This window comes from Prenolepis imparis, unplaced genomic scaffold (assembly GCF_030444845.1).
Source record: "Prenolepis imparis isolate NDT839.2.m4 unplaced genomic scaffold, iyPreImpa1.0 SCAF_4, whole genome shotgun sequence".
Taxonomy (NCBI): Eukaryota; Metazoa; Arthropoda; class Insecta; order Hymenoptera; family Formicidae; genus Prenolepis; species Prenolepis imparis.
In genome coordinates, this window is record NW_028141162.1 from 2,097,141 (window position 1) to 2,113,470 (window position 16,330).

At 32.6% G+C, this 16,330-nt stretch overlaps 2 protein-coding genes across 11 annotated transcripts in view; one reads left to right on the forward strand and one right to left on the reverse strand.

The window, feature by feature from the left end:
- LOC145934681 (uncharacterized) overlaps positions 1-3,662 on the forward strand; it is a 213,359-nt gene extending 209,697 nt beyond the window's left edge. The window contains exons 1-2 of one of the 2 annotated variants that reach the window (XR_014425088.1): positions 2,063-3,155; positions 3,250-3,662. The gene's annotated coding sequence lies outside the window, so the exon portion shown is untranslated. Of the gene's footprint in view, positions 1-2,062; positions 3,156-3,249 lie in introns of those variants that run through there. The other variant, XM_083035323.1, reaches the window with a different exon arrangement.
- The window catches only part of LOC145934677 (neurotrimin), a 363,184-nt gene that overhangs the window by 184,205 nt on the left and 162,649 nt on the right, over positions 1-16,330 (reverse strand). The window lies entirely within an intron of this gene.

The window sequence follows — 16,330 nt, forward strand, 5'->3', positions numbered from 1 at the left end:
AAAAGAAAAGAGAAAGAGCAAGAGAGCGCGCATCTGAAGGCAATCACGAACCGCAGTCGAATTTAAATGTCACCACTGGCGGCTGTGTAAGTCGACGTGTTCGGCCATTGAGAACCGGAAGAGAGGGAAGGGGATGGGAAGTTTAACGGCGTATGCGCGACACGACACGCTGCATCTCCGAAGCCTGGTGCATCGCCATCTCCGGAAGTGCATTTCCGCTCGGGCTCGCCCGACTAGCTTCGTCCGCTCGCCCAATATGCGCCGCCATCAAGATTCGATTTACAATTCGGAATACGGAGAGAGAGTTTTCAATCTTATCGAAATGTGCATATATAATACTCGTAACTGGATGAATTAAAAAATGCGCAACGACTCTTATGCCGTATACGCAATTACGAGTCAAACGTGTATGTCGGTATGTAAATTTACACGTCGCATTTGGATTAGATTCGACCGTAACATAGCATTCGATATCATCAAAGTTTCTGCTCGCAAAATCGCGATTCGTGCCTCAACGCAATTTGCATTTCACCGGTCAGTCCGGACAGACGTGACGTTATTGTTATTTTTATACCGAAACGTCATAAACGTAAATTTCTCTCTATCTCTTTGTCATGCATCAGATTTCGTATATTTTCGGCTCGGATATAATGTACAAATCGTAAAGCACAATATCACGAGCGCGAGACATACCTTTTCATATTTAATGCATGAAATAATCATCAAAATATTATACTACGGTCAATGCTATGACAATTACACTAAACAAAACCGGTCGCTCGGTCACGTACGGCTAGTAAAAATCTCCGAGGGTCGTTCGATGCGCGATGTGTAACGATCGCAAGCTGTAACCATAATCGTAAGAGTTCCAAGGGTCGTGCAACTTAATGAACGCGCGATTCCCGCCCCTTTCACTCTCTCGGAAATATTCAGCCAGTTTTCGCGTCGTTATTGCAAAGAGTTTTATTTCCGAGCTAAAACGATCCGTTTATTTCCATCGGATATGCAGTAGCTCACCGAGATCATCGATTCGGCCATCCGAATTACGGTAGATATATATACGAAAGAGAAAGAAAGAACGAGAGGGAGACACAGAAAGAGAGCGAGCTAAATGTGGCTCTAATATTTACCGGATATTCCGGACAAAGCTAATCTTTCGATGCGAAATTGTATGTCGTCGTTGCAGCGTGTAATCGGAGCGAGGCTCGATCGAGTGGGCCATCGACCTGCGCGATCGACCGGGCACAAACTTAATCTTCTAATATACGGGGAAGAATCGCGCGCGCGCGAAAAAGGAAAGCGGAAGAGAGAGAACATATGCGCGGCAGGCTCTCTCTTCCGCAGCTTTTTCTCGAAAAATGGCAGTCAGCAGCGTCAACGATTTTCCATCGGACTTACTTTTAACGGAATTGGACGGCTCGCTCGGATTTTACGACGCATAGCTATGTCTTCTTCCCCGCGTCTACGTTCTCGGTCGCTCGAGGGGGGTTCCTGGGAAAAATAGCGAAAAATACGGCGGGAAATATATATCGGCGGAAAGCATATTTTTAGGCAACGTGTCGTCTCCCCGACAGACATATATGAGACGTATATACGTTATCTGAGTGCATTTAGGACTGGCTCGATTTAGCTCTCTGAACCAACATCTGCATCTTACGGTAAACGCATGCTAAGTAAACTTGTAAATAAGTCGAGACTCTGCGATATGCAAGAAGCGCGGAATAAAGTCGCGGCTTCTTCTTAAAAAAAAATCTGCTACGTATTTCATGTGTCCCCTAGTGATGAGGGCGTAAAAATCATCATAATCAATCATGCCAATGACGTTACGGGGCTGTACAGAGAGATTGGTGGAGAAAACAATTTGTTAGGGAATCTTAAGTCGGCTCGCGCGCTATTTTCTTATCACAGCGCACAAGTCACACGCGTTATGATCGGAAGAAGAGAAAAAAGAGTAGAAAGCTTTATTTAAAATTAGAAAAGAGGATGAATAAGTAAAATATAGGAAGAAAGAGTGAAAAAGGGTAAAGAAAAAGAGAAGAATGAATTTAAAATTAGGTAATAATATTTTTATTAGATTTTTTAAATATTTGAATATTATAGTTTTTTAAAATGTTTTATTTATAAAGTTCTTAATGAAAACATAAATTATATTATTAATTATATTATTAGTAGATATAGAAGAATAGAAAGAAAGAGACTAAAGAGAAAAAGAGTGGAAATAAAAGAGAGAAAAAAGAAAAGGAGAAAAAGAGAAGAAAGTTTTATTTAAAATATAAGAAAAGGAAATAAGAGAGTGAAAATGAATAAAGGAGAGAGAAAGAAAAAGGAAAAGTAGAAAAAAGCGAAAAGTTTTATTTAAAATTAAAGAAGAGATGGAGAATAAAAGAAAAAAGGTAAATGATTGAAGGAAAAGAGAGAATAAGGAATATATCAGATTATAATAATTATTAGGTATTAATTTTTTAATTGTTCGAATATTATTGTAATTTTAATAATCCTTTAAATATTTTATTTAAAGTTAAATGGGCTACTTTCGTGACAGAATTAAAATGTTCAGTTTAAAATGATCCATGGCTATGATTTGTTAAATTTGAAATTTTATTAGAATCATCATAATTTCAGATTTGATCAATCACAGCACACTAATCACAGCGTACAATTCATTTTAATTTGAATTATTTTAATTTTGTCGTGTAAGGGCATAGGAGACGAATTATAATTATTAATTATATCATTAATTTTATCATTTATAGATAAAGAATAATAGAAAGAGAGAAAAAGAGGGAGATAGAAATACAGAGAAAAAAGAAAACAAAGCTTTATTTAAAATAAAAGAAGAGAAATATTAAGCAAAAGAGAGGGAGAAAAAAAAGATTATAGAAAAAGAGAGAAGAAGGAATATAAAATAAAGTAAATTATCTTTAAATATTTTATTAAAGTTAAAGAGATGAATTGTATATTATTAATTATATTATTAATAGATAAAGAAAGAAAGAGAGGGAGAGAGAGAGAACAAAAGAAAAAAAGATAAAGGAAAATGAAAAGGAAAAAAGGAGGAAGTTTTATTTGAAATTAAATAAGAAAAAGAGAATAAATAAAAGAGAGGGTGAAAGAGAGAAAAAGACTGAAATAGGAAAGAAGGAATATAATATTAAGTAGTATTTTTTCAGAATTATAAAATATATTATTAAATATAATTAATAAGTTTTAAATATTATTTATATTATTTATATTATTTAATTTTTTAAGGTTCCTTGGCATTTGCTGCGGCCATGTTGGATTTTGACGTCGAAGGTGAGAAAATACACGCTAAAAATTATTGAGTGCTATTTTTAGATAAAAAAATATTTTGATGAAACATAACTTCAGATGGCTTTAGCATACTTTTAAAATAGTCCGAAAACTATTCTTTCCCTTCGAAAATTAATCAACAATCGTAAAATGATCGTGATGCAGATTTTGTCATACGAAATGCGCAGTAGAAATGAGTTTCGACATATATTACCGCGATATATGCATGCAGTCACGCATAACTCGTGATAATGTGCAGACAATGTACTGTTAAAATGTATATAAGATTAATTTTTTGCACGTTTTGAAATATCGAAAATTAAAATTTTTAAGCCGCAAATCCCATACGGCGCAGATTTATATAACGTATATTGGACCAAAAGATAGTACGCTGCTATGCTTATGGTACAAAGATAATCTGCAAACAATACATTATTGAAATATATATACGATGAATTTTTGGCTCGCCTTAAAATATTAGAAATCGATACTTTTTTACAGTTGACCCTATGCGACGCAATCTTATTCTATGTATATCAAGTTAAAACAATTGTACGCTGGTGTCTGTTTGGTACCAAAAGATTCTGTAATCAATGTACTATTGAAATGTATAATCGATGAATTTTTGGCTCGTCTTAAAATATTAGAAATCGATACTTTTTTGACGCGGACCCTGTGCGACGCATCCTTATTTTATGTATATCAAGTTAAAAAATTTGTACGCTGGTGTCTGTTTGGTACCAAAAGATTCTGTAATCAATGTATTATTAAAATGTATAATCGATGAATTTTTGGCTCGTCTTAAAATATTAGCAATCGATACTTTTTTACCGCTGACCCAATGCGACGCAACCTTGTTTTATGTATATCAAGTTAAAAAATTTGTACGCTGGTGTGTGTTTGGTACCAAAAGATTCTGTAATCAATGTACTATTAAAATGAATAATCGATGAATTTTTGGCTCGTCTTAAAATATTAGAACTTGATTTTTTTTGACGCGGACCCTGTGCGACGCGTCCTTATTTTATGTTTAACAAATTAAAAAATTTGTACGCTGGTGTCTGGTTGGTACCAAATAATTCTGTAATCAATGTACTATTAAAATGTATAATCGATGAATTTTTGGCTCGTCTTAAAATATTAGATATCGATACTTTTTTGACGCGGACCCTGTGCGACGCAACATTATTTTATGTATATCAAGTTAAAAAATTTGTACGCTGGTGTCTGTTTGGTACCAAAAGATTCTGTAATCAATGTACTATTAAAATGTATAATCGATGAATTTTTGGCTCGTCTTAAAATATTAGAAATCGATACTTTTTTGACGCGGACCCTGTGCGACGCATCCTTATTTTATGTTTATCGTATTAAAAAATTTGTACGCTGGTGTCTGTTTGGTACCAAAAGATTCTATAATCAATGTATTATTAAAATGTATAATCGATGAATTTTTGGCTCGTCTTAAAATATTAGAAATCGATACTTTTTTGACGCGGACCCTGTGCGACGCATCCTTATTTTATGTTTATCGTATTAAAAAATTTGTACGCTGTTGTCTGCTTGGTACCAAAAGATTCTGTAATCAATGTACTATTAAAATGTATAATCGATGAATTTTTGGCTCGTCTTAAAATATTGGAAATCGATACTTTTTACCGCTGACCCTGTGCGACGCATCCTTATTTTATGTTTATCGTATTAAAAAATTTGTACGCTGTTGTCTGCTTGGTACCAAAAGATTCTGTAATCAATGTACTATTAAACTGTATAATCGATGAATTTTTGGCTCGTCTTAAAATATTAGAAATTGATACTTTTTTGACGCGGACCCTGTGCGACGCATCTTTATTTTATGTATATCAAGTTAAAAAATTTGTACGCTGGTGTCTGTTTGGTACCAAAAGATTCTGTAATCAATGTATTATTAAAATGTATAATCGATGAATTTTTGGCTCGTCTTAAAATATTAGCAATCGATACTTTTTTACCGCTGACCCAATGCGACGCAACCTTGTTTTATGTATATCAAGTTAAAAAATTTGTACGCTGGTGTGTGTTTGGTACCAAAAGATTCTGTAATCAATGTACTATTAAAATGAATAATCGATGAATTTTTGGCTCGTCTTAAAATATTAGAACTTGATTTTTTTTGACGCGGACCCTGTGCGACGCATCCTTATTTTATGTTTATCAAATTAAAAAATTTGTACGCTGGTGTCTGGTTGGTACCAAATAATTCTGTAATCAATGTACTATTAAAATGTATAATCGATGAATTTTTGGCTCGTCTTAAAATATTAGCAATCGATACTTTTTTGACGCGGACCCTGTGCGACGCATCCTTATTTTATGTTTATCAAATTAAAAAATTTGTACGCTGGTGTCTGGTTGGTACCAAATAATTCTGTAATCAATGTACTATTAAAATGTATAATCGATGAATTTTTGGCTCGTCTTAAAATATTAGATATCGATACTTTTTTGACGCGGACCCTGTGCGACGCAACATTATTTTATGTATATCAAGTTAAAAAATTTGTACGCTGGTGTCTGTTTGGTACCAAAAGATTCTGTAATCAATGTACTATTAAAATGTATAATCGATGAATTTTTGGCTCGTCTTAAAATATTAGAAATCGATACTTTTTTGACGCGGACCCTGTGCGACGCATCCTTATTTTAAGTTTATCGTATTAAAAAATTTGGACGCTGGTGTCTGTTTGGTACAAAATGATTCTGTAATCAATGTACTATTAAAATGTATAATCGATGAATTTTTGGCTCGTCTTAAAATATTAGAAATCGATACTTTTTTACCGCTGACCCTATGCGACGCAACATTATTTTATGTATATCAAGTTAAAAAATTTGTACGCTGGTGTCTGTTTGGTACCAAAAGATTCTGTAATCAATGTACTATTAAAATGTATAATCGATGAATTTTTTGCTCGTCTTAAAATATTAGAAATCGATACTTTTTTGACGCGGACCCTGTGCGACGCATCCTTATTTTATGTTTATCGTATTAAAAAATTTGTACGCTGGTGTCTGTTTGGTACCAAATGATTCTATAATCAATGTACTATTAAAATGTATAATCGATGAATTTTTGGCTCGTCTTAAAATATTGGAAATCGATACTTTTTACCGCTGACCCTGTGCGACGCATCCTTATTTTATGTTTATCGTATTAAAAAATTTGTACGCTGTTGTCTGCTTGGTACCAAAAGATTCTGTAATCAATGTACTATTAAACTGTATAATCGATGAATTTTTGGCTCGTCTTAAAATATTAGAAATTGATACTTTTTTGACGCGGACCCTGTGCGACGCATCCTTATTTTATGTATATCAAGTTAAAAAATTTGTACGCTGGTGTCTGTTTGGTACCAAAAGATTCTGTAATCAATGTATTATTAAAATGTATAATCGATGAATTTTTGGCTCGTCTTAAAATATTAGCAATCGATACTTTTTTACCGCTGACCCAATGCGACGCAACCTTGTTTTATGTATATCAAGTTAAAAAATTTGTATGCTGGTGTGTGTTTGGTACCAAAAGATTCTGTAATCAATGTACTATTAAAATGAATAATCGATGAATTTTTGGCTCGTCATAAAATATTAGAACTTGATTTTTTTTGACGCGGACCCTGTGCGACGCATCCTTATTTTATGTTTATCAAATTAAAAAATTTGTACGCTGGTGTCTGGTTGGTACCAAATAATTCTGTAATCAATGTACTATTAAAATGTATAATCGATGAATTTTTGGCTCGTCTTAAAATATTAGATATCGATACTTTTTTGACGCGGACCCTGTGCGACGCAACATTATTTTATGTATATCAAGTTAAAAAATTTGTACGCTGGTGTCTGTTTGGTACCAAAAGATTCTGTAATCAATGTACTATTAAAATGTATAATCGATGAATTTTTGGCTCGTCTTAAAATATTAGAAATCGATACTTTTTTGACGCGGACCTTGTGCGACGCATCCTTATTTTATGTTTATCGTATTAAAAAATTTGTACGCTGGTGTCTGTTTGGTACCAAAAGATTCTATAATCAATGTATTATTAAAATGTATAATCGATGAATTTTTGGCTCGTCTTAAAATATTAGAAATCGATACTTTTTTGACGCGGACCCTGTGCGACGCTTCCTTATTTTATGTTTATCGTATTAAAAAATTTGTACGCTGTTGTCTGCTTGGTACCAAAAGATTCTGTAATCAATGTACTATTAAAATGTATAATCGATGAATTTTTGGCTCGTCTTAAAATATTGGAAATCGATACTTTTTACCGCTGACCCTGTGCGACGCATCCTTATTTTATGTTTATCGTATTAAAAAATTTGTACGCTGTTGTCTGCTTGGTACCAAAAGATTCTGTAATCAATGTACTATTAAACTGTATAATCGATGAATTTTTGGCTCGTCTTAAAATATTAGAAATTGATACTTTTTTGACGCGGACCCTGTGCGACGCATCCTTATTTTATGTATATCAAGTTAAAAAATTTGTACGCTGGTGTCTGTTTGGTACCAAAAGATTCTGTAATCAATGTAATATTAAAATGTATAATCGATGAATTTTTGGCTCGTCTTAAAATATTAGCAATCGATACTTTTTTACCGCTGACCCAATGCGACGCAACCTTGTTTTATGTATATCAAGTTAAAAAATTTGTACGCTGGTGTGTGTTTGGTACCAAAAGATTCTGTAATCAATGTACTTATTAATGTACAATTAAAATGAATAATCGATGAATTTTTGGCTCGTCTTAAAATATTAGAACTTGATTTTTTTTGACGCGGACCCTGTGCGACGCATCCTTATTTTATGTTTATCGTATTAAAGAATTTGTACGCTGGTGTCTGTTTGGTACAAAATGATTCTGTAATCAATGTACTATTAAAATGTATAATCGATGAATTTTTGGCTCGTCTTAAAATATTAGAAATCGATACTTTTTTACCGCTGACCCTATGCGACGCAACATTATTTTATGTATATCAAGTTAAAAAATTTGTACGCTGGTGTCTGTTTGGTACCAAAAGATTCTGTAATCAATGTACTATTAAAATGTATAATCGATGAATTTTTTGCTCGTCTTAAAATATTAGAAATCGATACTTTTTTGACGCGGACCCTGTGCGACGCATCCTTATTTTATGTTTATCGTATTAAAAAATTTGTACGCTGGTGTCTGTTTGGTACCAAAAGATTCTGTAATCAATGTACTATTAAAATGTATAATCGATGAAATTTTGGCTCGTCTTTAAATATTAGAAATCGATACTTTTTTACCGCTGATCCCATGCGACGCAATCTTATTTTATGTATATCAAGTTAAAAAATTTGTACGCTTCTGTCTGGTTGGTACCAAAAGATTCTGTAATCAATGTACTATTAAAATTTATAATCGATGAATTTTTGGCTCGTCTTTAAATATTGGAAATCGATACTTTTTACCGCTGACTCTATGCGACGCAACATAATTTTATGTATATAAAGTTAAAAAATTTGTACGCTGGTGTCTGTTTGGTACCAAAAGATTCTGTAATCAATGTACTATTAAAATGTATAATCGATGAATTTTTGGCTCGTCTTAAAATATTAGAAATCGATACTTTTTTGACGCGGACCCTGTGCGACGCATCCTTATTTTATGTTTATCGTATTAAAAAATTTGTACGCTGGTGTCTGTTTGGTACCAAAAGATTCTGTAATCAATGTATTATTAAAATGTATAATCGATGAATTTTTGGCTCGTCTTAAAATATTAGCAATCGATACTTTTTTGACGCGGACCCTGTGCGACGCATCCTTATTTTATGTTTATCAAATTAAAAAATTTGTACGCTGGTGTCTGGTTGGTACCAAATAATTCTGTAATCAATGTACTATTAAAATGTATAATCGATGAATTTTTGGCTCGTCTTAAAATATTAGATATCGATACTTTTTTGACGCGGACCCTGTGCGACGCAACATTATTTTATGTATATCAAGTTAAAAAATTTGTACGCTGGTGTCTGTTTGGTACAAAATGATTCTGTAATCAATGTACTATTAAATGTATAATCGATGAATTTTTGGCTCGTCTTAAAATATTAGAAATCGATACTTTTTTACCGCTGACCCTATGCGACGCAACATTATTTTATGTATATCAAGTTAAAAAATTTGTACGCTGGTGTCTGTTTGGTACCAAAAGATTCTGTAATCAATGTACTATTAAAATGAATAATCGATGAATTTTTGGCTCGTCTCAAAATATTAGAACTTGATTTTTTTTTACGCGGACCCTGTGCGACGCATCCTTATTTTATGTATATCAAATGAAAAAGTTTGTACGCTGGTGTCTGTTTGGTACCAAATGATTCTGTAATCAATGTACTATTAAAATGTATAATCGGCGAATTTTTGGCTCGTCTTAAAATATTAGAAATCGATACTTTTTTACCGCTGACCCTATGCGACGCAACATAATTTTATGTATATCAAGTTAAAAAATTTGTACGCTGGTGTCTGTTTGGTACCAAAAGATTCTGTAATCAATGTACTATTAAAATGTATAATCGATGAATTTTTGGCTCGTCTTAAAATATTAGAAATCGATACTTTTTTACCGCTGACCCTATGCGACGCAACATTATTTTATGTATATCAAGTTAAAAAATTTGTACGCTGGTGTCTGTTTGGTACCAAAAGATTCTGTAATCAATGTACTATTAAAATGTATAATCGATGAATTTTTTGCTCGTCTTAAAATATTAGAAATCGATACTTTTTTGACGCGGACCCTGTGCGACGCATCCTTATTTTATGTTTATCGTATTAAAAAATTTGTACGCTGGTGTCTGTTTGGTACCAAAAGATTCTGTAATCAATGTACTATTAAAATGTATAATCGATGAAATTTTGGCTCGTCTTTAAATATTAGAAATCGATACTTTTTTACCGCTGATCCCATGCGACGCAATCTTATTTTATGTATATCAAGTTAAAAAATTTGTACGCTTCTGTCTGGTTGGTACCAAAAGATTCTGTAATCAATGTACTATTAAAATTTATAATCGATGAATTTTTGGCTCGTCTTTAAATATTGGAAATCGATACTTTTTACCGCGGACCCTGTGCGACGCATACTTATTCTATGTTTATCGTATTAAAAAATTTGTACGCTGGTGTCTGTTTGGTACCAAATGATTCTGTAATCAATGTACTATTAAAATGTATAATCGATGAATTTTTGGCTCGTCTTAAAATATTAGAAATTGATACTTTTTTGACGCGGACCCTGTGCGACGCATCCTTATTTTATGTATAGCAAATGAAAAAGTTTGTACGCTGGTGTCTGTTTGGTACCAAATGATTCTGTAATCAATGTACTATTAAAATGTATAATCGACGAATTTTTGGCTCGTCTTAAAATATTAGAAATCGATACTTTTTTACCGCTGACCCTATGCGACGCAACATAATTTTATGTATATCAAGTTAAAAAATTTGTACGCTGGTGTCTGTTTGGTACCAAAAGATTCTGTAATCAATGTACTATTAAAATGTATAATCGATGAATTTTTGGCTCGTCTTAAAATATTAGAAATCGATACTTTTTTGACGCGGACCCTGTGCGACGCATCCTTATTTTATGTTTATCGTATTAAAAAATTTGTACGCTGGTGTCTGTTTGGTACCAAAAGATTCTGTAATCAATGTATTATTAAAATGTATAATCGATGAATTTTTGGCTCGTCTTAAAATATTAGCAATCGATACTTTTTTGACGCGGACCCTGTGCGACGCATCCTTATTTTATGTTTATCAAATTAAAAAATTTGTACGCTGGTGTCTGGTTGGTACCAAATAATTCTGTAATCAATGTACTATTAAAATGTATAATCGATGAATTTTTGGCTCGTCTTAAAATATTAGATATCGATACTTTTTTGACGCGGACCCTGTGCGACGCAACATTATTTTATGTATATCAAGTTAAAAAATTTGTACGCTGGTGTCTGTTTGGTACCAAAAGATTCTGTAATCAATGTACTATTAAAATGTATAATCGATGAATTTTTGGCTCGTCTTAAAATATTAGAAATCGATACTTTTTTGACGCGGACCCTGTGCGACGCATCCTTATTTTAAGTTTATCGTATTAAAAAATTTGTACGCTGGTGTCTGTTTGGTACAAAATGATTCTGTAATCAATGTACTATTAAAATGTATAATCGATGAATTTTTGGCTCGTCTTAAAATATTAGAAATCGATACTTTTTTACCGCTGACCCTATGCGACGCAACATAATTTTATGTATATCAAGTTAAAAAATTTGTACGCTGGTGTCTGTTTGGTACCAAAAGATTCTGTAATCAATGTACTATTAAAATGTATAATCGATGAATTTTTGGCTCGTCTTAAAATATTAGAAATCGATACTTTTTTGACGCGGACCCTGTGCGACGCATCCTTATTTTATGTTTATCGTATTAAAAAATTTGTACGCTGGTGTCTGTTTGGTACCAAAAGATTCTATAATCAATGTATTATTAAAATGTATAATCGATGAATTTTTGGCTCGTCTTAAAATATTAGAAATCGATACTTTTTTGACGCGGACCCTGTGCGACGCATCCTTATTTTATGTTTATCGTATTAAAAAATTTGTACGCTGTTGTCTGCTTGGTACCAAAAGATTCTGTAATCAATGTACTATTAAAATGTATAATCGATGAATTTTTGGCTCGTCTTAAAATATTGGAAATCGATACTTTTTACCGCTGACCCTGTGCGACGCATCCTTATTTTATGTTTATCGTATTAAAAAATTTGTACGCTGTTGTCTGCTTGGTACCAAAAGATTCTGTAATCAATGTACTATTAAACTGTATAATCGATGAATTTTTGGCTCGTCTTAAAATATTAGAAATTGATACTTTTTTGACGCGGACCCTGTGCGACGCATCCTTATTTTATGTATATCAAGTTAAAAAATTTGTACGCTGGTGTCTGTTTGGTACCAAAAGATTCTGTAATCAATGTATTATTAAAATGTATAATCGATGAATTTTTGGCTCGTCTTAAAATATTAGCAATCGATACTTTTTTACCGCTGACCCAATGCGACGCAACCTTGTTTTATGTATATCAAGTTAAAAAATTTGTACGCTGGTGTGTGTTTGGTACCAAAAGATTCTGTGATCAATGTACTATTAAAATGAATAATCGATGAATTTTTGGCTCGTCTTAAAATATTAGAACTTGATTTTTTTTGACGCGGACCCTGTGCGACGCATCCTTATTTTATGTTTATCAAATTAAAAAATTTGTACGCTGGTGTCTGGTTGGTACCAAATAATTCTGTAATCAATGTACTATTAAAATGTATAATCGATGAATTTTTGGCTCGTCTTAAAATATTAGATATCGATACTTTTTTGACGCGGACCCTGTGCGACGCAACATTATTTTATGTATATCAAGTTAAAAAATTTGTACGCTGGTGTCTGTTTGGTACCAAAAGATTCTGTAATCAATGTACTATTAAAATGTATAATCGATGAATTTTTGGCTCGTCTTAAAATATTAGAAATCGATACTTTTTTGACGCGGACCCTGTGCGACGCATCCTTATTTTATGTTTATCGTATTAAAAAATTTGTACGCTGGTGTCTGTTTGGTACAAAATGATTCTGTAATCAATGTACTATTAAAATGTATAATCGATGAATTTTTGGCTCGTCTTAAAATATTAGAAATCGATACTTTTTTACCGCTGACCCTATGCGACGCAACATTATTTTATGTATATCAAGTTAAAAAATTTGTACGCTGGTGTCTGTTTGGTACCAAAAGATTCTGTAATCAATGTACTATTAAAATGTATAATCGATGAATTTTTTGCTCGTCTTAAAATATTAGAAATCGATACTTTTTTGACGCGGACTCTGTGCGACGCATCCTTATTTTATGTTTATCGTATTAAAAAATTTGTACGCTGGTGTCTGTTTGGTACCAAAAGATTCTGTAATCAATGTACTATTAAAATGTATAATCGATGAAATTTTGGCTCGTCTTTAAATATTAGAAATCGATACTTTTTTACCGCTGATCCCATGCGACGCAATCTTATTTTATGTATATCAAGTTAAAAAATTTGTACGCTTCTGTCTGGTTGGTACCAAAAGATTCTGTAATCAATGTACTATTAAAATTTATAATCGATGAATTTTTGGCTCGTCTTTAAATATTGGAAATCGATACTTTTTACCGCTGACCCTATGCGACGCAACATAATTTTATGTATATCAAGTTAAAAAATTTGTACGCTGGTGTCTGTTTGGTACCAAAAGATTCTGTAATCAATGTACTATTAAAATGTATAATCGATGAATTTTTGGCTCGTCTTAAAATATTAGAAATCGATACTTTTTTGACGCGGACCCTGTGCGACGCATCCTTATTTTATGTTTATCGTATTAAAAAATTTGTACGCTGGTGTCTGTTTGGTACCAAAAGATTCTGTAATCAATGTATTATTAAAATGTATAATCGATGAATTTTTGGCTCGTCTTAAAATATTAGCAATCGATACTTTTTTGACGCGGACCCTGTGCGACGCATCCTTATTTTATGTTTATCAAATTAAAAAATTTGTACGCTGGTGTCTGGTTGGTACCAAATAATTCTGTAATCAATGTACTATTAAAATGTATAATCGATGAATTTTTGGCTCGTCTTAAAATATTAGATATCGATACTTTTTTGACGCGGACCCTGTGCGACGCAACATTATTTTATGTATATCAAGTTAAAAAATTTGTACGCTGGTGTCTGTTTGGTACCAAAAGATTCTGTAATCAATGTACTATTAAAATGTATAATCGATGAATTTTTGGCTCGTCTTAAAATATTAGAAATCGATACTTTTTTGACGCGGACCCTGTGCGACGCATCCTTATTTTAAGTTTATCGTATTAAAAAATTTGTACGCTGGTGTCTGTTTGGTACAAAATGATTCTGTAATCAATGTACTATTAAATGTATAATCGATGAATTTTTGGCTCGTCTTAAAATATTAGAAATCGATACTTTTTTACCGCTGACCCTATGCGACGCAACATTATTTTATGTATATCAAGTTAAAAAATTTGTACGCTGGTGTCTGTTTGGTACCAAAAGATTCTGTAATCAATGTACTATTAAAATGAATAATCGATGAATTTTTGGCTCGTCTTAAAATATTAGAACTTGATTTTTTTTTACGCGGACCCTGTGCGACGCATCCTTATTTTATGTATATCAAATGAAAAAGTTTGTACGCTGGTGTCTGTTTGGTACCAAATGATTCTGTAATCAATGTACTATTAAAATGTATAATCGGCGAATTTTTGGCTCGTCTTAAAATATTAGAAATCGATACTTTTTTACCGCTGACCCTATGCGACGCAACATAATTTTATGTATATCAAGTTAAAAAATTTGTACGCTGGTGTCTGTTTGGTACCAAAAGATTCTGTAATCAATGTACTATTAAAATGTATAATCGATGAATTTTTGGCTCGTCTTAAAATATTAGAAATCGATACTTTTTTGACGCGGAACCTGTGCGACGCATCCTTATTTTAAGTTTATCGTATTAAAAAATTTGTACGCTGGTGTCTGTTTGGTACCAAAAGATTCTGTAATCAATGTACTATTAAAATGTATAATCGATGAAATTTTGGCTCGTCTTTAAATATTAGAAATCGATACTTTTTTACCGCTGATCCCATGCGACGCAATCTTATTTTATGTATATCAAGTTAAAAAATTTGTACGCTTCTGTCTGGTTGGTACCAAAAGATTCTGTAATCAATGTACTATTAAAATTTATAATCGATGAATTTTTGGCTCGTCTTAAAATATTAGATATCGATACTTTTTTGACGCGGACCCTGTGCGACGCAACATTATTTTATGTATATCAAGTTAAAAAATTTGTACGCTGGTGTCTGTTTGGTACCAAAAGATTCTGTAATCAATGTACTATTAAAATGTATAATCGATGAATTTTTGGCTCGTCTTAAAATATTAGAAATCGATACTTTTTTGACGCGGACCCTGTGCGACGCATCCTTATTTTAAGTTTATCGTATTAAAAAATTTGTACGCTGGTGTCTGTTTGGTACAAAATGATTCTGTAATCAATGTACTATTAAATGTATAATCGATGAATTTTTGGCTCGTCTTAAAATATTAGAAATCGATACTTTTTTACCGCTGACCCTATGCGACGCAACATTATTTTATGTATATCAAGTTAAAAAATTTGTACGCTGGTGTCTGTTTGGTACCAAAAGATTCTGTAATCAATGTACTATTAAAATGAATAATCGATGAATTTTTGGCTCGTCTTAAAATATTAGAACTTGATTTTTTTTTACGCGGACCCTGTGCGACGCATCCTTATTTTATGTATATCAAATGAAAAAGTTTGTACGCTGGTGTCTGTTTGGTACCAAATGATTCTGTAATCAATGTACTATTAAAATGTATAATCGGCGAATTTTTGGCTCGTCTTAAAATATTAGAAATCGATACTTTTTTACCGCTGACCCTATGCGACGCAACATAATTTTATGTATATCAAGTTAAAAAATTTGTACGCTGGTGTCTGTTTGGTACCAAAAGATTCTGTAATCAATGTACTATTAAAATGTATAATCGATGAATTTTTGGCTCGTCTTAAAATATTAGAAATCGATACTTTTTTGACGCGGACCCTGTGCGACGCATCCTTATTTTATGTTTATCGTATTAAAAAATTTGTACGCTGGTGTCTGTTTGGTACCAAAAGATTCTGTAATCAATGTATTATTAAAATGTATAATCGATGAATTTTTGGCTCGTCTTTAAATATTGGAAATCGATACTTTTTACCGCGGACCCTGTGCGACGCATACTTATTCTATGTTTATCGTATTAAAAAATTTGTACGCTGGTGTCTGTTTGGTACCAAATGATTCTGTAATCAATG